Source organism: Scatophagus argus, chromosome 19 (assembly GCF_020382885.2).
Source record: "Scatophagus argus isolate fScaArg1 chromosome 19, fScaArg1.pri, whole genome shotgun sequence".
NCBI classification, from domain to species: Eukaryota; Metazoa; Chordata; class Actinopteri; family Scatophagidae; genus Scatophagus; species Scatophagus argus.
In genome coordinates, this window is record NC_058511.1 from 12866057 (window position 1) to 12891204 (window position 25148).

The 25148-nt window shown below is 38.8% G+C and overlaps 1 protein-coding gene across 3 annotated transcripts in view; it reads left to right on the forward strand.

Moving 5' to 3' along the window:
• Positions 1–318: 318 nt before the first annotated feature.
• The window catches only part of syndig1l (synapse differentiation inducing 1-like), a 57019-nt gene continuing 32189 nt past the window's right edge, over positions 319–25148 (forward strand). Inside the window, exons 1-2 of one of the 3 annotated variants that reach the window (XM_046373458.1) lie at positions 319–515; positions 13505–13564. The gene's annotated coding sequence lies outside the window, so the exon portion shown is untranslated. Of the gene's footprint in view, positions 516–11316; positions 12768–13380; positions 13565–25148 lie in introns of those variants that run through there. The other 2 variants (XM_046373457.1, XM_046373456.1) reach the window with 2 other exon arrangements.

The window sequence follows — 25148 nt, forward strand, 5'->3', positions numbered from 1 at the left end:
CTCTGATGTCTCACTTTTGCTTTTATATGTTTTGATCTCTTTTCTCGAACATAACCTGCTGCGGAGCGAATTAGTTGTGCAGAATAAATTTCCATATGCTGATTAGAAGTGAACCTCCTTCATAACTCTGAAAACCCAGAGTTGACCCTGATGCTACCTCACTAGGCACAAATCTGCTCATAAATGACTCAAAATATCTGTGAGACACACTTCTTACACTTTGCACAGTGGGACATCCCCAAGCTCTTGTTGAGTTATGTTATCAAGAACTTGCAACAGTACATGTGATTCAGTGACCGCAGGCCCTGAGAACTGACTTTGTCATGCTGCTGAATTGTATAGGGTGGCCACAGATGCATGAAACTGTGTGGGGTTATTTCTTTGAACCACATGCTAGATAAGACCAGATTGGTCTCTGTTGCGATATCGCCTGAAACAACAAATCACATACCTCTGATTCATTTCTCTCCAGCAGGGACAAGGAGTACGGAGAAGGACAAGGTGTACTCTTCCAGGTACAGTCTCCTCAAAGGAAATAACTCATAAAGCAATGTGTTAATCTGTGAATGTTATTGTTTCGTGTTTATAAATACAGTATGTCTCTTTCTGCATGGTTGGAGCTGGGAGATTGGGATATTTTTGACTATTTAGCGCTCTCTGCCTCATATAGATTGGGTCAGTTTTCCAAATGTTCATTCGCTTTCAGTTTACCTGTGACTATGCAAGCTACCAACTGCACCCAAAATTACTGAATGACCTTCATTGTTGCACAAGAGACACAGCTATAATTTTTCCAAACCATACATGGGCAAAATCACTCCTTCATTTTTGTATTCTGAAGCAAGCCTCAGCTGAGCTCTGTGCCCAGAATAGCATGTGAATGGGTACTAGACAGAGCTCGGTATGACTATGGCTATGCCAAATTACCACTTGCTTACATGGACACAAAACATGAAACAGTGCTGCTTGATTTGAGTGTCTCATGCCAGATGCATAATGCATCAAGAGTATGAATAATTTACATAAATAAGTGGGGGGAATCTGTTTGGTGCTCTGCCAATCCTTTTCTCTTCTACTTCTACCTAAAAGGCTATTTTTTTCTTTTGTAAAAAATCAAAGTAAACCTTGATATTGAAGAGACAGATGGCAGACAGGGTGAAACTGAGCCTCCTATCCAAAATCACACTGTGATGGTTGCCATGGAAATCAGGAAGTGGAGCAATTTGTTGGATTCCCCATAGAGGACGTGGTGGTCACTTGGTGCACTCACAGAAACTCATCCACATCTGTAAATATTTATGTACTGAAGTGTTAAAGTGAGATTTTAATGTATTTCATGGACAAACAAAGAAGCAAATTTTCAGTTGTACTTAAATTTTCACTTGGTAATTATGAGTTAATTAATACAGGTAATAAGAGGGTAATATTTTGACAGGTTATTACAGGGGTAATATCATGGTGCTTACAGTGGTAATAACACCAGAACCAGATTCATCCGCTCACAATAACAATAAAGTTGTGTGGGTAATATTTCTCAGTAATAAACAAAAGGATATGTTTTATAGCATTATTATTGAGATATTTTTGGCTCATTAGATATCACCAAGAGATCCCTATTGTCATTACTAAGTATTATTCTCATTTTTAATGAATAGTTTACATTTTGGGAAAAATAAAAACTCATGTACAGTATGTACAGTATGCATAGAATGAGCTAGAACTTGGTTAAATTAGCATGAAGACTGAAAGACTTTCTGTGTCCAAAGGTAACATAATCTAACATAATTCAGAAGTAGATATGAACTCAAAGCAAGAATTACAATAGTAATAAAAAAAAACTAAAAGAGTAAAAAGACTAAACATTAATCTTTAAGATGTTGCTGTAAATTATTCTTAATATGTTAATAAACCGAATGAGCCAGACTGTCAGGTGGTGATGGTGGAGACAACATGTTAGTTTTATTTTTAGTAGAGAACCTCCCTCCCATCCAAAGTGCCATGTAGTGTCTGATTTTAATCAGAGGCGGGTTTGCTGCTGGTCTTGCAGTCCTCAGCTCCCATTAAGAAAAAAACAAAGAGGAAGAGTCTTGAATACGTTCTGTTGCTAGGAAACTGAAACATCATTATGACGACTTCAGTGTAAAAAGCGTGAAGGTTTATGTCAATTTCTGTTCATAACTCACTCATCAATTTGATTACGTTAAGCTAAATGAAAATGTCCACCGTGTAATGTCCCAAATTGGATGCATTTTCGTTTTGATTGTGTGATGATTAAATTAATTGCTTTAGTGAGGCACAGTGTTGTCACTCTTAATTGCCTCATAGGTGCAAACTTAGGCAAATTTAGATCAATAAAAGCATATAAACTCATCAATACCATCAATCATTTATTTCAGTTTTTTTGTTTTAGCTCCAGTGTGACTTGTTAGCAAAGTTTAAATTATAATGTTCCAGTCAACCCACACTTCATCCCACCTATGTCAGTATTCGCTTTAATGTTATGGTCTGTACAGCCTGTGTATATTTGCACCACATGCAATATCTTTATTTAGTAAGTATCAGCATTAGATTTTCACCACCCACATGGACAAGAGCCAGAACATGTGTTGTTCAACAGAAAAGTACTCAGGGTGAGAGCTTTTCTACAGCAAATGCTTTCCCTTCAGTCTCAGCCCTCTTTAAGATGTCTGTGTTATTGAAAGGTATGTATTTATCTGTACTGCTGGCCTTGATTATTCATGGTTCCAAAATATAAACACATAGGAAGCCAAATGTAGACAAATTAATGATACCTTGTAATAACATAAAGGATAAATACGGCTGTGGTTTGATAGGAAAGCTGACTTGGTTAAAATTAAAGGAACAAGATAACAATGAACTTCACATGTTTTCAATGCTTTGTTTGGTTTGTTTATATCTGGACAATCATTTACAGTGGCATCCTCTTGGAAAATAATCCATTTAGCACTCTTCCTTGCAGGTAATAACTATTAAAGGTTGAAAGCATACTATAAACATTTAGTTTTTCTTCTTTCTAAAGTTAAAGAAATCTATCTTGTTCCGAGCCATGTGCAATTTCAAGTCATCAAAAATTACTGTGCATTGTTTTCATTGTGCTGCATTCATTAATGTAGTGGTGCAATTGAGCATGAGGTTCACCACATCTGTCAGAAAGCAGCACATTTGATGCAATCATTTTTCCTTAACCATTCGGTTTGTTGTAGATTGGCAACACTTATATTAGGCCATCCATATTATGCATGACCTGCTATGCTTCCAGTTTACTGGATTACCTCCATATTTCTGTGCAGAAAGAGACAGTCCTATATGGTCCTTATCATCAGGATATAGTAAAGAATATAACATAAGCATGAAATGTGGCATGATGTTTCATGTCTTTTCTGGACAATCAGCATCATAAGCCTTGCCCGGAGCTAGGAGCTTCAGAGAGCCTCAGTATCACTGCTGGGGATGTGCTAAAGTCCTCCTCCAGCTTGGGGATAAGGGCAGCACTGTACTTCATATATCTGATTAGATATGCAAAGCATGTGATCATGCTGCACATTTGGCTCCAGTGGGCATCTCGAGGCTCTGCTCTGCTGCCGGACTCGTCAAAGAAAACCTATCTCTCAAATTGTTTCACAGATAGTTGGCACTCTCACACTTGCACTTTCATTCCTGTCCTGGGCGTCCATCTGGCTCCTGCTGATGTGAGAGCTGTTGGTATGGAGGCACTCTGCAGGTGCTTGTCTGAGTGCCAGTTTGGACAAATCACGGCAGGTAGCCATTACAGACACTTGTCTGCTTGTTAGGCGGCGGCATGATGGGACAGCCCACATGTCTAGTTCACTGTTGCTTCCAAATGTCACTTATTTCAGGCTGCCATGTTGGAAGGGATAAAACAGGTACAATGGCGGGTTGACACATTGCTGACACATGGCTTCATGTTCAATTTATATCGGGACAGACATGCAGTCTCATACAGATGGATACTCACAGGAAAAACTCCCACCTTCCACTTCACAGCTACATGAGTACTTGAGATTTTCTTCTTCTTTGTCCACAGATAAGATTAGTCATGTGGTTTTAGTGACAAAAATAACTCAATCAATCCTATGTCACACTGGAAGCTAATTTGCTGTTGCTCAGCAGTACTACAGACATACGGGTGAGCAGATATAAGCTGCTGGCTAAGTTCACGGCTTTACAGTAGTCAAAACACAGATGAATCACAGTTGCCCGGTGATTAAGGGCAACAGACAAGACAGACAAGCTCTGTTCTTAGTCCTATAATACAACTACACAGCTGTTTATTTGCTATCCAGACTAGTCCATAATAAAGTAAGCATGTTTGCGCTAACACACTCCATTTCTAGTAATCTGAAATTTGTCTTGTGTTGTGCTTTTAAGCTGTTTAAATATATTTAGTCCAACAAATGGGAGGAACACATACCTAATCCATTTTCTTCATATAGGCAGCAGAGAAGGCATTTTTCAGAAATAAAATGACATCAGGGCATTGTGTGGAGCCCAGGGAAAAAAAGAAAAACAAAAACAGATCTCATGAATGAGAAATGAGTAGATGAGTGAAGAAAAACCCTCTCTCTCTCAATACAGGGAGACAAACAGAAAGAAATAAAAAAAATAGTGAGAGATGGTAAATGGAAGTTTGTCAATTTATTTGTCTGTGAGACTGTTGTTAGAGAGTCATGGGAGGAAGCCACTGGGGTTAATTAAAGCCTCTAAGAGGCAGAGGTTGAGTGGAGGCTATTAACAGGCCTGAAGCAGCCACTTTATACCTACAGGGCACACTATAGTGTCTCATTTACATCCCTCTCCGAGATGATCAAGCTGCCATTGTTCTCTCTCAATGGAGTGGACTGGCCTGTCATTTCATTCACCTCAACATTAGGTGCTGCAGCCAGTGCTGCTGTCTACCAATAAGTGTTTGTGCATCATTCAAGTGAAGCAATGAGCATGCTATTCTACAGAGGGTGCATCTTTTTCAAGGAACCTCATATGAAGGCTGTGCCCTCAATGACCCCTCACCCCAACAGCAACTATTCATTCATAGATTAGCTAGACATAGTGACTCTGACAAGCTTTAGATTTCTTTTAGATATCTCTGCCTGTTAAATGGGTATGAATGGGCATAAGAGTTTAGGTATTTCCTTTTTTATTTATCTTTAAAACCAAATATACAAGAACTAAAGTGCATGGAATTAATTGAGCTGTTTTTCTTCTGTAACATCAGCTACAAATGTTAGCATATCCAACTAACTAGTAACGTACAGCAGCAACTCCACACCCAAAGTGCATTTCAGGATAAACAAGTACACCATTATCTACAACCAACTAAATTATCTATATCTGTATTAATACTCAGAATGGGTGGGGCTTAAACTGGAAGTGGATAATAATGAGTTGATCTGAAGTTACAACTACAGATATTGACTCAGTTTGCTCAGATGATATTCACACTTGTAAAAAGTACATTATATGTAGTGGATACTCATTTAGCCGAGTGTCACTCAACCCTTTTTATATACAGATTACCAGAAAAAGCCCAATTCAAAATTAAGGCATTCACTGTTTGGAAGTGCTACACTGAAATGTGCGGACAGTGGAAGGGAGATGGTGAGCGTTGTGCATGCAGCTTTAGCCTCAGTCTCTTCGTTTGATATCATGTAGCAGTCAAGTGCATATTCATTTAAAAGGTTATCACTTCACAGTCAGATAGAGAAAATAATAATAAGTCTAGAGAGCATTTTCAGCCAACTCATGAGGTTAAACCTTCTTAATTAGCTTTGTAGATATAGCTGATAAAATCAACTGATATTCGCCAGCTGAGAACCATAAATGTAACACCTGTAACCAAGGCTTAGGTCAGCTCCAACATACTTTTACTTACTTTTGTTTCAGCAATTGTCAATTAAGTTGCATGACACAGTTATCATAGTTGTCAGTATTTACCAACTGCACTGTGTTAGTTGGCTTCTCTACCAAAGTGCAAGCACATGCATGTATATTTGAAATGTGTCGCTGATGAATGAAATTTTTGGATTGACACTGTTGTCCCCCAGTGCAAAATACAAAACTCCCAGCTGGGAAAAATGTGGACAGTGGAATGACAGCTTTTGTGACAGTTCAGAAAACACACAAAAATGGAAAGACCATTGAAGTATTTTTTTTTGGGGGGGGGAGCTAAGTTTTTGTGGAAGCTTTGACATTTAAACTTGACTGTAGTACTTTGCAGTGTGATGTCTTTCAGTTAATGCTTAGAATTGACCTTTTTTTTTAAACTCTGAAAATAGTGCTTTGTCATCATATGGTAAAAATATGTAAAGAGCACAGGTTCTTTGACAACGAGTGAGTTAGTAACAATACAAAAGAAAATATATTAAAAAATAACACAAGTCTTTAGAAAATGGTTTGGGGGTTGAAAGGAATGACAAAAACAAAATGTGAGCAAAAAGATTTTCAGGATGGTGGGCAGGAAGTGGAAAAGGCTTCAAAAGAAGAATAAAAAATGAAAAAAATAACATGTCACTTGTCATATCTTTTCAAAAGAGAGAAACCTGGTCAGAATTATTAAGTGAAATCCAACTACTAAAGTTTTTTAGAGAGCTGAATTTCCTCTAAATGCACAAAAAAATCAAACAGTTGTAGAGCTGAACAAAACGTCTGTCCACCCAGGGGCTTTAATTTGCCTCAGTTCAATTCTGGAAATCAGCTTTGTATTTTGAAGCATAAAGGGAAAAAACCCTCTGAGGTGGTGTTACAGGATTATTCCTTTTAAAACATCAGACATTTCTTTTCACGTGTTTCCAAATAGGTCTAAGCTGTTTAAGGCAGCTCATTGAAATGCTTGATATTTCTCTTGGGATGGACCACATATCCACCTATAAAATGGCCTTGTGGTGATTCTCAACTCACATTTTATCACTGACAGACCAGACAGCATTAAAGCAATAAAAGCTTTGCTGACAAAACCTAGAGAGCACAATTTATATTGCAGTTTTGATGATGAAAACTGTCAGTGAGAATAAGAAAATTATAATAGTGCTATTTCAATCGCATATATAATTTCACAAGAAATATAAAAAAGACCAAAAGGAAACTCATTATAAGCCTGAGACAGTTCAAACACATCAATTAAAGGAATGCATATTGTGTTTTTTTTATTATTTTATTTTCAGTCTCTTTGTTCATGGCTCCAACAAGCCTTAAAGGCTTTGTGATTAGCTGAGGAAGTCAAATGGCAAATGAGAAATGTTTCCCTTTCAGTGCCACAGGTGTCTGGCAAAGAAAATAATCTTCAAATTTTGCTTCTGCATAGATTCATGAAAACCTTGGACTCTGTCCACATGAGATCCAAGCTGTAGAGGACAAAACAGAGAACTGTGGAGTTAAAATACTTTGCCATTGTAAAAATACATTGGACATGTCGCTGGATTACAAGTCTCAGAAATAGGAATTGGAAAGCATACATAATATCATATACTGGGTCAGTACTATTTTATCCATATGGTATCAATATATTTTAGGTGAATCTCATCAGGCCTATTACATTACATTGACATATTTCTGGGATTTATTGTTCTTCCCTAAAGGTGAGAAATCTGTGAAAGACCTAAAACACAGATGGTCAAGTTAGTGCAGAGGCTGAGATTTCTTAAAGGCTCACACAGTAGTGCTCCCACAGTGAGCAAACAATCTTTATTTCTAAAACTGTACAACATAGTGTGAAGATTAAATCAATTGCAAAGTGTCTAATTTAGCATTTACAGCTAAATGACATTAGAAGAGAAACAGTTCTACTTGATACATTGTAAAAGTCAGTCTCAGTAATGTGCAGCATATACAGCATATATTAAACATGACTGTCATTTGATATATTTCTCAGTCTTTGACTTTTAAAACCGTCCAAAATTCCTGTTCTGGTTGCAAGTTGTGCTCTACTGAAAGTATCTGTGGTTTGATCCTCAGAGAATTTAAATGTCAGCTGCTTTGTGTGAACTCCATTTTCTCCTCTAAAAGCACCAGTTCACACCTCCAGTCATTCCCTGAGGAATCAGTTTAAATGTGCTCAGCCAGTCAGGACAGAGCGCAGGCAAGTGATAGGGCTGACGATGTTTCATCTACACTGGAAGGGAGGGTGAGGCTTCAAACCTGACTAATTAAACAAAGTAAAACACAAATAATGTTGACACTATTCCCTTCAAAACATGAGCTGGTAAAGATGGAGCCATCTGTGAGTATAACATCCTGATTGCAAAGTATGCTCTGTAAATAGCCAATGATAAAGAATTGGCTCACAACATCATTGCTAAGATTTGTATGTCATTCCTGCTTACGTTATAATATTATATAATATGATATTGCTGTCTATCAATAAGCATATTAAAAACTTAAAAACAGAAAAATCATAAATAGTACGACATGATGTGAATTTGCATGAACTGCCAAGGGCAGTGGTGTGCTGAGGGCCATGATCATATGCAGAAAATGAATGCAAGTCCTTCAACACATGCACTGGCCACTACACTGCCGGGAGGCTTTGAAATACAAACCAGGGTCTATATCACTAATGAAGCTCAGCTATCTCATAAACACAATGCAGGGTTTGTGGTCTATGAAAAAAGACCAAAGACGGAGGGACACCAGCTTCCTTTCTTTTCCTCCCATGGGGGCAGGTGATTCTGTGGGCAGGTGGGCCTTAGGGAGCATCTCTGGTGGCTCGGCCACAGAAAGATAGCTTATAGGAGTGAAAAGTGACTTTAAAGACAATGAGGTAGAGACTGCATTATTTACTTGCATTTTGCTGCTGGTACTCAAGAAGTGGCACATTTTAAAGTGAAATAACCACTGGAGGTAATTTCTTTAAATGGTATTTTTTGTTGCAGGTTTTACAGAGTAAATCCTTATTTACTCAAACATTTAGATGTGCAGGATGGATTCTCCTTGTTACTGAGGGGATATGTTGAAAATTAAAATTTCCTTCCATTCCAGTTTTCAGTTTCATGTTGTGACAGCTCTGTGTCTAATGTCCAGTTAGGTTTAAGCTCAGAAAACACTTGGTTGGGGGTTACAAAAATATCATGTTTTGATTTAAAATAACCATTTGCCACAAATATGGCTGGAAACTCTCCCAACTTGTCATTCAAAACATCAGCTTTTGGTGCCACGAACATGGCTCTAAAATGTCTGAAAGTTTGCTATTTTAGCACCTGGTTTGGTACCTGGTTTGTTGGTTGGTTGAAACGGTCTTTATCTTGGCAGTTGTGTCGCCCAGGTGTCACCCCATTGCCGTCCGCCTCCAACTCATATAAATGTAATCTGAGTGTTCTGATTTTTTATAATTCATTTGGCACACTTCAGGGAATTTCTATACTTTGTCTATGAACAATAATAGCATCAACATTATGCAGTGACTTGAAAGAGAGCCCACAAACAAAGCTCGGTTGGCGTTCCATCCGTAGGCCCGCCTCCTCTGTTACTGTCTGTATCTTGATTCAAAATGTTTCTCTGCCCCTGGCTGCCAGCATTCCAACTGGTTCTCTGCACCGCATGTGGTCACCAGAGTGGCTTTCAGGACAAGCTGAAATAGTGTGAACATTTTTCTAAGTAGTTTGAGAACTATAAAAGTTGTTATACCTAAATCAGTACTGGTGCTGGTGCTTTTAAGCCCTCTGATAGGATGCTCCAAGGTTACACAGAGACAGCCAGAAATCTAGCGGGGAAGTGGAATGATTGTTTCCTGAAGCTCTTTAAAGGTGATGAGGATATTACAGGGCAGCTATTCAGGTAAAAGAACACCTACATTTCTTTTCAGCAAGCATTTTTACAAGAGTAAAATGTTAATAGGCTCCAGGTCACTGTGATCATCTGCTATTACTTTCTGTTCAGATAGGAGATATTTTTCAATAATGATAAACCACAGCCACCAAGTTCTGTGCAAAAGGCCAGAGAAGTTTCCTGTTATTATTGCATGTATTCCAGGGAGGAGATGTTTGCTTGTCTGTTTGTTGTTTAGCAGGAGGACAAGGTCAACAGATTGCAAAGACATTTAATTCATTTTATGTTAAGAAATTTCTTCAGAATTATAAGATTGGTATTTTCTTATGAACTACTAACTCCATGTAGTTTTAAGTCTTATAGGAGCATGGCCAACAGGTCAGGAATGTATCTTCTTCAATTCATGTTGCAGAGGGAAGTTTGAAGAGTTTTTATTTTATTTTACTTTACTTTACTTTACTACCACATGCAGTCAGCCTGCTTCATCAGTATAAATAATAGAATCAGTAGAATTGAGTTCTTTTGTTTCATCAGCTGAACTTAAAAGAATGGTCCCATTGCACTGCAGCAGTTTTGAAGCTGTCTTATTGTCCTGATAGGTAATTAGCTAATGTAATACGTAATATATTATGTAGTTAATGCTAGCACTCTCCCTGTCTGTCTCTACTATGAAGATTACATCATCTAGTAGGCATACAGGCTAATGGACTGTATAATTTTGATTGCAGGCTTTTTATTTAGAAGAAGGGAAGAGACAAAGATATGCTGTCTGTTAAAAAGTCTAACATGAATTCACACATCCATTTTTTTATACCACTTTATACATACAGGGTCGCAGGGGACTGGAGCCTATCCCGGCTGACTACAGGCCAGAGGCAGGGTTCACCCTGGACTGGTCACCAGTCAATCGCAGGACCGACACACAATCACACACACGCTCACTCTCACATGTAGGGACAATGCAGAGTGGCCAACTGGCCTAATGTGTATGCTTTTGGGACTGTGGGAAGAAGCCGGAGTACCCAGAGAGAACCCACACAGACAAACTCCACACAGAAGGGCCCAGACTGGGATTCAAAACCTTCTAGCAGTGAGGCAACAGTGCTAACCACTGCACCACGATGCTACCCTTATTATAAACCGATTTGAAAAAAATTAAAGCAGTGTCTATTACTCCTCATCTAAAGCTTAAGAGCTGCTTTTTTAGAATTATGGCTAAAAGGCATGATGTCTTCCAAGTCTCAGTGTTACGATATGTGAATTATATTAAACTAATTTGCTGGCACACAGTAACAGTATCTTAGCCATACAATGTCAGCATCTTCTTACTGCCCGTTATTACTGAAGTAATTATGCTTTCTATGGCGAGGCTGTAAGAGATGAATGCGGAAGTGACAGAGAAGGAAGCCATGCAGCCAGAGCAAGTGAATCTTTGTCAGCAGTATTAATCTGAGCCTCTGCAAGTAAGAATGAGGGCTGAGTACAAGTTAGGCCGATTAACACATGACCAGAATTTAGTGAAATTTTGTGGTGTTTATTATTAATTAACTGTACTGTGTGAACCAGCCGCAGTCGTGGGTTTGTTTCCCTTTAATTGTGTAAAATTAGTGCTTCGAGGCATATGTTTAATTAATTATTTGCCTTCTATGAATTTGGGCCCTTGTCCTTCTAAGATCCTCTACATGTCCTTGTGCTAGACTCCCTATTTAGGTGCCAAGATCATGCTGAGTTACTTGTGGTCTTAAATCATCCATCCATTTTCTCTATTGCTTATCCGTCAGGGTCACGGGGGCGCTGATAGAATGTCAAAATTACTCCTGTGGAGGATTTCAAACTGAGCGGCATACAAAAAAAGCACCAGTGGTAGTACATTTAATCAAGTGCTCAAGTAATCAGTTACTTCAACTTTACTTGAGTAATTTAATTGTATGCTACTTAATACTTTTATTCGACTACATTACTTGATAGTCTAGATGACCACCAGCAGCAGATACGTTCTGGTTGAATGAGTGACTGAACAGTCATACTAACCCTGGAACCATGAAGAGCCTCTTATAGTGCATCTAAAAACCTAATCTTACTTACACTAAGTAACAGGCCTGATATTTTTCCTCTCTAAAATATCACTCTAGATCAAAAATATGGTCCCATGTGGCTGCTGATAATGTACTAGTACTTAACAGTTTTATGTCAGAGTGCATGTCTATCCAAACCTGTTAGCGTACGACACACAGACATGCAGCAAAGGGAGTTCAAATCCCTCACCTGGGAAGCTCTAATGACCTTAGAAGTGGATGACCAGTCTCTCTGAAACCATAAAAAGATTTCAGTGAAGCTACGCTTGTTTGGCTGAGATAGTAGCAAGGGGGGAGTCACAGCTGTAAGCCCTGACTCTGCACGCACCATGGGGGTCAGGCAGCAGCCACAGAGTCCATTAGCACGTTACACGGCCTTCTCAGCCAGACAACGAGAAAAAGCCATTGAACATCCCATTCCACCCTGCCACACAGAATAGAGTGATCCTAATGCAGCCTCAGTAAGGTATGCTACTCATGAAAGGGAGAGGGGAAGAAGGTGAAAGCAACAGAGACTGAGCAAGTGAGGGGGAGAGGGAGGCAAAGAGAATATAAGGAAGAGAAATGAGGAAGTAAATGAAGTGTGCACCACTGATGATCATTCTCTTTGATGGTGTATCGGTGTAGCGACCAATAGACCGCACACTCATTAGGGGCAGGGAACAGAGCACAGTTTCGCTCCTTATGCCTGGTGAAAGCAGGCCAGAAGTTAGGATAACAAAACCAAAGCATATCACCTGCTTTGTCAGCATAATGGTGCAGTTCTAACAGTGTTGTTCTTTTATTTATAGCTCTCATGATGAGGTCTGTGTAACAGAAAGCAAGCTAGATCTCCCCCTGGGAAAACAACGTGAAACCTGTCACCCATATGAGTTGAATGGAAGGGCATATATGGTATCATTTTAATAATTTTTGCTTGTGGGTTTCTGGGCCACTGCAAGCGCACCATGCATATGTCAATGCATTTTTTTTGTGTATGATGAATTATCCAGCTCCCCTGATCCTAGTTTGAAGTGAGCATAAAAATAACAAGCTGATCTGTGCTAAAGTAGAGACTCCTAAATGACTCTAGAGTGCCCTATTTACTTGCTGTACACCACATTATCACCGCCACCATCATTATAGTGCTATTCTCCTCATCCTCTTTTGTCATCTGGGCTTACTTTGTTCTTTTTTTTTCACATAATGTAATAAATATTTGTGAGAATACATAAAAGGGTAGTTGCATACTTTTATCTCCAACGCAGTCTAATATCAGCCAGAGACTTGGTATTATCATGCCAATGATAATGCAAACTGGCCTCAGAAGCAAATGAAATCAATCCCTTTAATAAACTTTGTGAGAGTTCCAGAGCGTGTGCTGCGTTTATAATTTGCTTGGAGTTGTTAGACAAATATCACACTTGTTCTCTTCACTTCTTGTTTGTCTCTCATATCAGATGATGCTGACAGAGGCGTTGGTTCAGACAGGCTTAGTAATACCATGCAGACAACTTATCTCTCATGCATTTATGTTAGAAGAGAAGAGTGAAAAAATTGAAAGTATCAGAAGGGAGGGGCCTGGTTGTGCAGCAATTCATTAAAAATGACTTGTAAGTTTGGACTGAATTTTTTTCTATCTGTCCCTGCAGACGTGAAATGCCTTTGGGTGCCATGTCCAATGAGTGCACAGATGGACAAACAGATAAAAGGTGAGCACCAGCAATCTATAATCACTTTTGATATACCCCTGTCTGAAGTACATGCAGAAAGGAATCTATGAAAATGTCCGCTCTCAGAAGCTGTGCATGCAAACAACCATCAAAGGATGCAGTATCCCTTGACCGCCTCTCATAAAGAATTCTTTATGTGATATACCAAACTTGATGTTCAGTAACCCGGGAAAACATATTTGATCATGGTGTCACGGTAGTAATATCATCCAGGGACATTACTGATATTCTATTAAACTAAACAGTGTGCTGTTAGATTTGCAAGCAGACTATCAGTATGAAAATACCTCCTGTCACAACACCCTCCTAGAGCTAAAAGTCATGTGTCCTCACATGATTGGCTAATAAAGATTTCTCATCATTTAAGTTAAATTAATTAGTAGTCACTGCACAGCGCTGACAAATACCTTTCACTGCACTGCATCAAAACAGGATTTGGGATAAAATGTCAGAGCAGTTAGGCTGGATTAGGTTCTTCTTCACTACTCATGGTATAGGAATTGAAAATTCCTTGTTGTTTCTTGGTCTGTTTATGTGTTTAGGTGTGTGTGTGTGTGTGTGTGTGTGTTTAACCAAAAGATGCACCAGCCTCACCTTCACATCTCTGGTGCATTTCAAATCTAGCACACAACAGAAGTTGACATTTTCTCTCCTAAATTTATCTCTCTGCACAGAGACTCCCGCCTCTTGTTCCAGACACAGAACACTGGAGGCTCATCCATTTCAGCAGAAGTCTGTCAGTTCCCATAACATGCCCCCTATGACTTAGTTGAAATGCCAAGCAATGGCAAAGGTATTGCAGAAATACCGCCTCGTTTTAATCATAGACTTGTCAGATGCAAATTAAAATGAAACTTTAGTTCTCTCTCAGTTGTCCTACATCCAGCTGGACTTCACAGGAAAACTCATCCTTTGGAGAGCAAAAACACATTGGTGGATTTAACATGTGAAGTTCATGCAAACAAATCTCTGAAGCGTGGAAGATGTTTCCCTCAGACATAAACAGAACATGCGTTCAAAAGGAAAATAAAATGAAGTTGTTTCCTATATAATTATTAAACACAGCAAACATTAAGTTTGATATTTTTTTGACAACTGCTCTCAGTTTCTGTGTGAAGTAGAGGTTTTATCTCTGCAGATATCATTTGACTGATCATAAAATTACCCTGTCTACTTTGGAGTTAAGTGAACTCAAGTTTCTTGCCAAAAAGTCTGTAATGTTCAACTTTGCAATATTCTGACTTAAGAAGGAAAAAACAAATGTGAAAAAGATTCATCAGTTAAGTCATTGATTCAGGTATTCATTTACTTCCACTGCTTCAAAAGCTGTGTATACAAAATACTCACAGTGCGATACAGATTATTGTGTAGAACAAGACAAAGACAAAGACGACATGTGACACCACTGTCAGGTGAATGACTGTGAATAGCTTGCATCAGTAGCAGTTCCTCTGAGAAATGGATGTTTGTAATGAAAGAGAGTCTCTTAGAGAAAAAGGCAGGCTTTGCAAAGACACAAAGACCCAGACGGGAGGGATAGAAAAGAAAACAAAGCACCTGAAACCCTGATGCCAAGACTGCTGCCTCTCAAAACATCCTATTCTAACCAGACTCTGACAGACACTGTCAATCTCTATCTGTCACTCAGAAAAGCTGCCTGCGTTTTTGTGCCTTTTACTGGCTGTTATTTGTTATTATTTTGGGCAAGAGAGAGTGCGAAAACGTTGCATTTGAAGGCACGGTGTGGTTATATCCTGTATTTTTGTAGCCTATATAAATACTGTCGAATACAGCCTGAGAAGACAACAAGCTGATTTAAATAGCCGATTTGGTCGACAATGTTGCACTGCTTTAAAAATAGACTCACATGTAAAACCATTTAAAAGGCTTGGCTTGTTCTGAGCTTGTTCATTTAGACTGTTCAGCTTTTCATGGCATAATGGAGAGAAAATTGCCTCTGCCTGCTCAGGGATGAGGATTTTGGAAGCCAGGAGCAGAGTGGGATGGTGTTGACATAAACAAACAAACAACATGCTATTTTTAAACGGATTTCTCAATATCAACATTGTGCTGATTTGGGGAGATTCTATATATAACTCCGGTGTCTAAAAGATATGAACACGCACATGAAAATCTGAATCCCAAGTAATTTATTGCAAGCATGGCACAAAAACTGCACAGTGCAGTATAACAGATGTTAATAACATGCAGAACTGTATGCAGATTAAAACTTTGGCTCACATTTTTTCAAAGCTGAACATATATTGTTTATACTTTGTGGACAAAACTGAGATGCTAAGAGAAACAACACAAAACTGTCCGCTTAATGAGTATAATGTGATGTCACGTAAAGTTTTACTGCGTGTAGTATTTTTTTCCCAAGATGGTGAAGGCATGACTGGCCCTTCTCTGCCTGTGATTGCCTTACCCATATATTCTTACACCAATACTAACCATTTTCACTTGTCGGGCCTTAACCCAGACAACCTAACCAACAAGACAATGAGTACTAGCCATTCAGAGACAGAGTAGGGCGGGTCATGACCTCAACATTCAGTGGAAAAAAATTTGCTTAATGCACATATTCATATTCTACATTTACTAGTTATAGTAAATGTATCAGAATGTACAATGAATAGTTTTATCAAGAACACTGTAGTTCTTAAGGGCCTCAATGGGGATTTGGGCTTTGGGGCCTTGTTTATAGGCAGATCCTGCTTTTTCCTAGAGCAAATTAGCCAGGTTATGAGTCACTGCTTATACGTGTTGTGAGACATAATGCTGGAGCACTCAACATCATTTCAGTAATCATCCACGACATACCTGGAGGAAGGTGGTGCTGCTGGAATACTTATGACCTCTGATTGTTATCCAACAAGGAAAAAAAATCTTTACAGATGAATAAATCTCTCCCCTGACAGGACTAATGGTTTTGCAGCTGTATTAATCAATCTTCATCTGTGAGAAATGGCAGATTTATAATATTCACAAAGAGATGCGCTTTGTCTCTGTCTGTGCACTGAACCGAAGTTGACATTAAAAAAAATGTAGTTGATTCATCTTTGTACACAACACACAGACTTAATATTATTTTTCATTTAATTGTGATGTTGACTTACCAGCAGGCAATGTGAAAAGAACAAAACTAAGAAGATAAGCAAGTAACTATCTGTCTGCCTGCCTCAATATACGTTTATGCCATTTCTCTCTCTTCTGTGTATAATAGAGGGACAGACACTGCAAGTGATGAATAAATAACACTTGGAATAACCTGCAACAAAGGTAGTTTCCTCATGTATCATATGCTTTTAATTCTAATAAAGAATTTACATTTGTAGTATAAACAAATGTTCATCAAATTATGCTTTTTTTAATACTTTGCCAAAGAAAAATTCTCTGCGGTATTTGTTTGCCATATTGTAAAAAATCAAGCAAACTTTCATTCAACTTCTTGCCTGCTATTCCATATTTCTGAGGACTTTGTTACAAGCTGCGTTATAGAAAAAGTAATTTACTTACAGGGAAACCACTCAATCGCCAACATTCCCACTCCTCGCTCTACTCCTCTGTCTCAGAAAATATATAACACACCCTGGTGTTATGCATGGACCAACACGGAGTCTGACATTTTAATTGAATTTACAGAGAAAAGGCCTTGATAGCCAGATTCTCCAAGCATGGTATAGTAACTCCAAGTTAAGTTTTATTTCCAATATCCACCTCTGGCTGAGTCATTCCATCATAATCTCAGGAGCTGGAGGGTGTCATCACTTTCTGCAAAGTGAGAGCAAATTTATTGCACCATACATATCCCCTTTTAGTCGTCAGTATCTTTTACAGGGAGATTAGGCTATACGAGACATGCTTAGTTAGACTTTAATTGAATTGGGACATTACCAAGAAGCATATGTCCACAAATCTATTCACTCTAATCAACCCCTTATTTGATTTCATTCAGTGCTGTAATAATTGTGGCCACTCTGTGGACCACAAAATCACAGTGCGATGAAGAGATTTAAATGTGCCACTATATAAATAGACAGTACCGACATCTGAATAAATATCAAGGTGATAACTCTGTAATACATAACTAATTGGTTTTCAAGAGAGCAATTAATTATTAACAAGTCATTTTATATTAAGGCAACACTGGGAAAAAGAGACAAAATTAATAATTGTAATATTTTTTGATCTACTCTGTATCATTATAATCACAGCAGTCACATAAATTAATTTGCAAACACTCCTTGATACTGTAATATATATATCTGTGCTTTTGTTCTAAATATATATTTATAAAGACATATAATTTAGCTATTTCATACACAGTATGGCCTCTGAAAGAAATTAGTTTAGAGAGTAAATTCTGCAAAGTAAAGCTCACATAAATTTTGTATTAATGCCAAAATGAGCTCAGTGCTAGAGCTAAAGACCACTGAAGCATGATCCTGATACTTTGCCTTGTTTTTAGTAATTCTGATGTCTCCAGGTGTGTGTGCGTGTGTGTGTGTGTGTGTGCATGTGTGTGTGTGTCTTTCTGTGTGTTTCTGAACTCAGTCCTGGCTGGTGATTAGATTCCCTTGACTCCTTCACCACTCAGCTGTGAATATTCCTCCTGCAGTCTCTCATTGTGCATTCTGACTCATCCAGAGATTTCTTCAGATGTCTGCCCACAATGAAGGTGACTCCAACAACCACCTCTCTGCTCAAATAAGATAGGTTCACATTGCCTGTTAGAGAGTTCTCATTTTTCATTGTTTTGATGCTAAAGCTATGCAGGTATGTTTCAATCCCCTTGAATATTTTCTTGATCTCAATTGTCAAGTTTATTTGTTACTGTAAGCTCAATTTCACACAAGTAAGACTCAGCATTGCTTGTTTGCTGGAGTTCCCCAAATTACAGTTAAATTTCTTATGAATTATATGTCCACCTTTTGTCCACCTTTTTGCCCAGTTTGTCCTAAGAGTGATTATCAGTTAGCTTGCCAACTACTGCTGACGAGCCAAAAAGTCTGTAATTCATTGTTCACCCATTCTACAGCATCTACCACTCTCTCTCTCACTTCATTCAGATTAGAGGAAAGCCAACAGGTCACACTCCTCTCAGAGATCACAGAAACTAAGGGCAATATACAGCTGAGTGGCATCTGCAAACAAGCTGAAATTTAAGAAATATAAGTTTGTTTACAAAGAATTTAGAAGAACATTGAGGTATGAAAGCTTGGGCCAACATCATCCTCTGCTTTTCTTTATTCAGAGATACCTATGACCCTACACAATACTTCTACACAGCCTCCAACAGGTTTTACTTGTGGAATCAGGTGCCAAAGCATTTAAGAGCTTGTACACGACAAACTCTTGCCTATAGTACTGAAACAGCATCCGGTTGATATGACAGTCATTAGTCATTAAGGCATTATTTCTATGATGTATACTGAAAAAACTCACCTCATTCTTGGAGACTCTGGAAAGGGCAAAAAGATCCAAAGATAGACGTCACAGAAGATGAATGGTCATCTGTCCTTTCACAAGTGTGCTTAAGTGTGCTCAAAATAGTGCAAAAGCTTCATTTGTTTAAATCATGGCTGTCAAAGATGTATTCAGTGTATATCTCATGTAATAGATGTTGAAACATACACTATATAGACAAAGTATTGGTACACAAAGGATATAGCATTTTAAGTGCATGGATATTGGTGTGGAGTTATCCCCCCGCCTTTGCAACTGTGGCAGCTTCTGCTTTCCTGGGAAGGCTTAGATTTTGGAGTGTTTCTGTAGTGGGTTTTGTCCATTATTTGCCCATGCAGTGGAGCGTTTGTGGAGTCAGGCACTGATGGTGCACTGGGGAGCCTGGCTCAAAGTCTCCGTTCTGCTTTGTCCCGGGAGTGTTCAGTGGGGTTGAGGTCAGGCCTCTGTGTGGGCCAGTCAAGTTTTTCCACACCAGACTCATCCAACCATGTCTTTATGGACTTTGCTTTGTGCACTGGGACACAGTCATGCTGCAGTAGAAAAGAGCCTTCCCATGGCTGTTGCTGCAGAGCTGAAGGCATAGAATTATTCAAAATGTCTTGGTATGCTGAAGCATTAAGATTTTCCTTCACAATAAGTAAGGGGCCGAGCCCAACCCCTGAGAAGCAACCCAATACCACACCTGAATTAAAAAATAGTGTAATATATAATATACTAATATAGTGTATTTTGGCTATGTCCCAAGCTCTACAGTTTCAGGAATTCCATGTTTAGTGTTTTACTGAAATATTTGGAAAATCTATTGAATCCAACCTCTTTGCCAGTCAGTCAGATCTGACTCCAAAATACTATTTGAATCAAGACAATCGAGCAGCTGGTCAAACACAAATGATTCAAGGATTTTCAGTATGAATGTTAATAATTTGGTCTGATGTTATTCGTACTGTTTGGGTCTGGAGTATGATTGCTAAGGCAGAAAGCACCCTGAATTTACCAATATTCACTAAACTCGGGAAGAATGTTGGGCATTATGTGGTTTGGATGAAAAGATATCACCTTGTCCAGAATACTCAGACAACTGTACCACATGACTCATAGTACAGGAATGATGTCCCAAAATTCTGCCAGATCTGCAGTTCGTGTTTCCCAGCCCCAGCTGAAAATATCTGTAGGCATCTGTATGTCATACTGAGTTAGACAAAAGAAGAGAGAGAATGAAAAGAAAAAATCAAAGTCAGCAAGATTGTCTGGGAATGCGTGGTAAATACTGTGAGAGGATCAATAAATACAACTTGCATAGGTTTCAGACACTTCCACAGAGCAGATTACATAATCCCAGAGAAATAATATCTGAAAGTTTTAATTCATTATTACAATTTTCCACAGGGAGCTGCATGAAATATCAACTGTGCCCTTTGACTGGCATTTGGGCACCCTGCTCTACTGATTACCCACAGTAGCCAGGAAAGTATTCTGCTAATAGGGCAAAACTGACATGCTGTTCATTAGTGCGGCCTAGTAATCAAAGGTACACAGGCCCTCATTAAACAGTTGCCAATCATGTTTCCAGGATCACGTCAGAGGTAGCCACAGGAGGCTTGGCTGAGCACTAAGGATGGTAAAACTAGGCCTGGTATTCTGACAGGCACCCCTGTTTTATGACACCATACCAGCTGAAAGATATTTTGAGTTGTGCTTTCATGTTGATTCTTAACCCTTTAAGAAGCAGGTTTTCTTTCACGTGGTGATGTTCAGAGTCAGTATGCGTCACTTGTCTCCTCTGGATAACAGACACTGCATCAAATTAAATTAGACTTTAAAAAATAAAAACAACAGATGCACACCCAACAGACTGTTTCTGTAATATACTTTGGTTAAGCTAATCAAATTTACAGTTTAATTAATCACAGGTGTTGCTCACTGGAGAGTATGTTTGTGAGATGCTTTTTCAAAAATCGATGGCTCTGCTTGTTGTCCCAGCATTTATTGGTGGGTGGGACATGTGTGTGCGAAGCAGTCTTTAGGGGTTATGCATAGTCACACCGGCAGTGTAACTGGCTGGTGGCTGAAACAGCCATGGCTAGGCACAGCACAACAAGTTGTAAAATCAGAATTCAAATTCCAAAAAATCAAACAACCAAAGAGAGGCTCTTAATAGAACACCCAAAGGCTGGCAGTGATGCAGGCAGTGATGCAGAGATGGAGAGGGTCCTATGGATGGAATGGAAAGAACTGCTATAGTACAGTACAATGCACTACATGTCTGGTATCTGGCTTAATATTAATGCCAAATGCAGACAAATACACTCAGACTGATATGTACAGCACATCAGCCTTTATTAATGCTCAGGAGGAGAATACAGGCTTAATGCTCAGTACATTGTTAGTTATGGTAGAAGAATCATCGTTTCACCTTCAGACCAATTCTCCCATAATTTTGATATTTTTTCATTATTATTAAATGGATCCCTTTATGCCAACATTTTACTGTATATTCATCTTCCTTAGCAGCATAGTGGCAGTGGCAGGCTATTTTACTCTTATCAGTCATAGCACTATGAATCTGTCAAGTGAGTTAGACACTGGAAAGGTTTATTCTATTTGTGACTGAACAAAAAAAAAAACCACTTAATTCTCTTATCTTGAAAACTATTCATTAAAAGAGGTGACAGTGAAAAATTACTATGCACAGCTGAACCAACGGAACCATGTTCACTTTGCTCTGACAAGTGACTTTGTGGTAAAGGATTAATCTCAGTCTAAGTAGCTCTATATGCCTGAATTAACTCCACTTTTTTCAGCTTTATATGCCTACTTCCAGTTTTATGCAGCAGAATTCATCTGTATAGCTTCAAAAAAGATATCAAAATTTGAATAACTTACTTATTATCTGTGCATTTAAAATTACTTTCAAATGCACTGAATCTTTACCTTTCTTTCTTAAGAATAAAAACCACTAAATATAGAGAGGTGTGATGTTACTCAGACTAGAGACTGAAAAGCAAAGAGTTTTTTTTTTCAGCGCTTTAATCAACAAACAACAGATAGATCTCTGGTGGAAAATGAAATGTTGCTGCATTATTTTTAAAGGCAATAAGAGGGCAAAAATGTCAATCTCAACAAGGGACTGAGAAACTATTAAAATGAGAGGCTTGATGGGCTCCCAGTGAAGCTTATTAGTGAAAGACCAGTTACTATAAAGAGAAGGGTGCTTACAAGCAGAAAAACAATTACTGTTTGACATGGGGGTGGGCAAGAAGGAAAGCTATTACTGTGAACTCGCCTCTAAATCAAACTGTGGCCATGAATGTATAGTAAAGACAAGGCAGGAGTGGAGAGATATGTCTAAACGCAGTCTGTTTTGACATTCTCATTGCTTCATACAGCAATCAGCTATGACTGAAAAAAAATGTTGAAAGACTCTCAAATTTCTTTTAGAGCAGCATGTTTTCATCAACACAGATCGCTTTTTTCAGACCTTTTTTGTTCTCTATTTCTTTTGGTGCAGAGAACACAAAGCTTCAATTGAAAAGCCACTGTGATCTGCTCTCATTCAGCTTGTAAAATCCCTCGAATGTGCACGAGTAAGAGAAACCTCTAAAAATGAAGGATTCATTTAAATCACTGAGGCAAGTGCCTTTCATTTAAACAGACTTAAAGCAGAAAGATGAAACAATTAAAAAAAAAATCCTGGCATTCTTTGTGTGCTGTGTTCAGAGGGATGGCAATGGTGTGTTGATAGCATACAGGCACCGATTCTTTCTTTCTTCACTGCCTGAAATTCCCTCAGAAGCTGCAGCACTGTTGTGTAGGCTCTCTGCTATAGTTCGTCACTGGTGGTCTTACCTTCAGCATTGGGTTTAAAGGGATAAGGAGCCCACGAAAACACTGATTTCTTTGTTTACTTGCTTACTTACTTTCTGCAGTGGTAACATTAAACACACAAAACAATGGTTAGACTTTACCTGCTTTACAGCTACTATGAGACACTGAAGTGTGATGGTCATGAATGTATTCTGATGGAATTCAACATGACTAAGGGTAACTTTCTCCACATACACATTATTTATTTAGATGTTTGAAAAAAAATCCTTATCATGAGGTCATTTTTCTTGCATTCATTGCAAGGCTGCTTATCTACTGAGAAATTACAGCTACGTACATTATTGGTTGATATTATTGTTGTTGCTTTGTTTACTGTGGGCTGGAGAGATGAGCATTAAACATTTTGGGAAATGCACTTATCCACTTTCTTGTTGAGATGAAAGATAAACGCAGACATCCATCCAGACATAGAGACATACAGCAGTTAGCGTATAGCTAAGCATAGCATAAAGACTGGAAGTAGGGAGAAGCAGTTAGCCCTGCTCTTCCCAAAGGTTAAAAAAAAAACAGAAAACAAAACAATACCTCTTAAACTAAATAACCTTTGTTTGTTACTGTGTCCCAGTCTAACAAACCTTATCTCATTTGTTTAATCTGTACAATAACCAGTTTCAATTCAGTCTGCTTTAGGGAGGTTTATGTGTTTGGTTGGAATAATTGCAAGGCAACAGGAAGTTTATGGTTGCAGCCAAGACACTGTTTGGCATGTAACCTCACTTAAAACTGCTCATTGTCATTTTTACATTTTTGAGCTTTTGAGCCAAGCTATGTGTTAACCTCTATTTCCAAGCTACATGCTAAGCTGCACTAACTAGCTGCTTTTCCCAGCTATATTTACATACTATAGAACAGAAAACAGTCATTTCCCATATAACAGCCCTTATATTAAATGCAAGCACGTTATACTATGATGTATAATCATTGTTTATAGGTTCAAAAACAGATGGCAGGCTTCACCTGCACATTTCTCCTGTTGTCAACACTGGGGAAATTTTTGACATATATAACACATCTATAACCTTTTTGTATGATGTGTCACAAGTTACACAAATATACATATTTTTTGATGAAGAGATAAAAAAGATAAAAAATTAATACAATATACATACATTAAACACATATATACTATAAACACTATAATGTATGATGAGATACGGCAATGATTCAGCCTCTGTAAACATGGCCATCGTCTGGCTCAGCTGCTTTGAAGTTAGGGCTTCTCAAAACTTTATTTTCACATTATTGCTCATTTGTATTCCATTCTGTTCCTCCCTCTGAGTGTCGCCTGAGAGGTAAGAGTGACTGTGGATGTTGTAACTCTGAGCACGACACTGTAGATGAGCCTTCTGCCTTCTGAACTCATTTGGGAGAAGGTCTCTAAAGGTGACAGATGAATCCATGAGGGAAAAGCAAGAAAAAAGGTGGGAGGCGAGAACAAGGGTTTATAAAGACAAGGTAGCTCAGGTCTTAAGAATTCTCTCCAAACGTCCACCATTATCCCAGTGTGCCTGTCTCCTGTCTCGAGAACAGACCGGTGAGCCGCTGAGCCCAGGGATATTAATTTGCGGCCCTAATGTTCTGTGGCAAAGGAATTGGAGTCATCTCAACACAAACAAATTGGATCTTGCAGCCCATCTGTAATGCAAGGCATGCCCACGGCTATGGTATACGCGAGCTGAATGACCCCCTCCAACAAGCAGAGGAGGATACAGAGAAATTCTCTGACAGCGGTTCAGTGGTCAAGCTGCGTTCAAAATGTAAGGAGTAAAGGAAGGAAGCCCAACTGTGTGTGATATCTATGATTGATGGGTTTCTGATGAGGTCCTTAGTGCAGCTGGCCAGTGGATCTGAATCTGTTTGTCAAATACAACTGCACAATATTGAGTTTGTGACGGGTGGGGGGGTGATGGGGGGGTGGCAGAAAAAGACAAAGAGAGAGGAAGGGAAATAACAGGAAACACTGCAGGGTAAGAGCAGAGGGTGGTTTGGGAAAAATGCTGAAATGGAGGTGTGATCAGTGTTTCAGAACACTGAGGCTATTACACAGCCTGTCAGAGTCACCTCCCTTTGTGCTTGCCCTCTTTTCTCTCCCATGTTGTCCCTCCTCTGGTCATCCTCAGCAATGATCAGCGCAGCTACAAGACTATTTTTGATCCTCTCACTTTCTGGCTATTTGATGACCTTTTTTCTCCCTGTGTTGCTCTGTGAT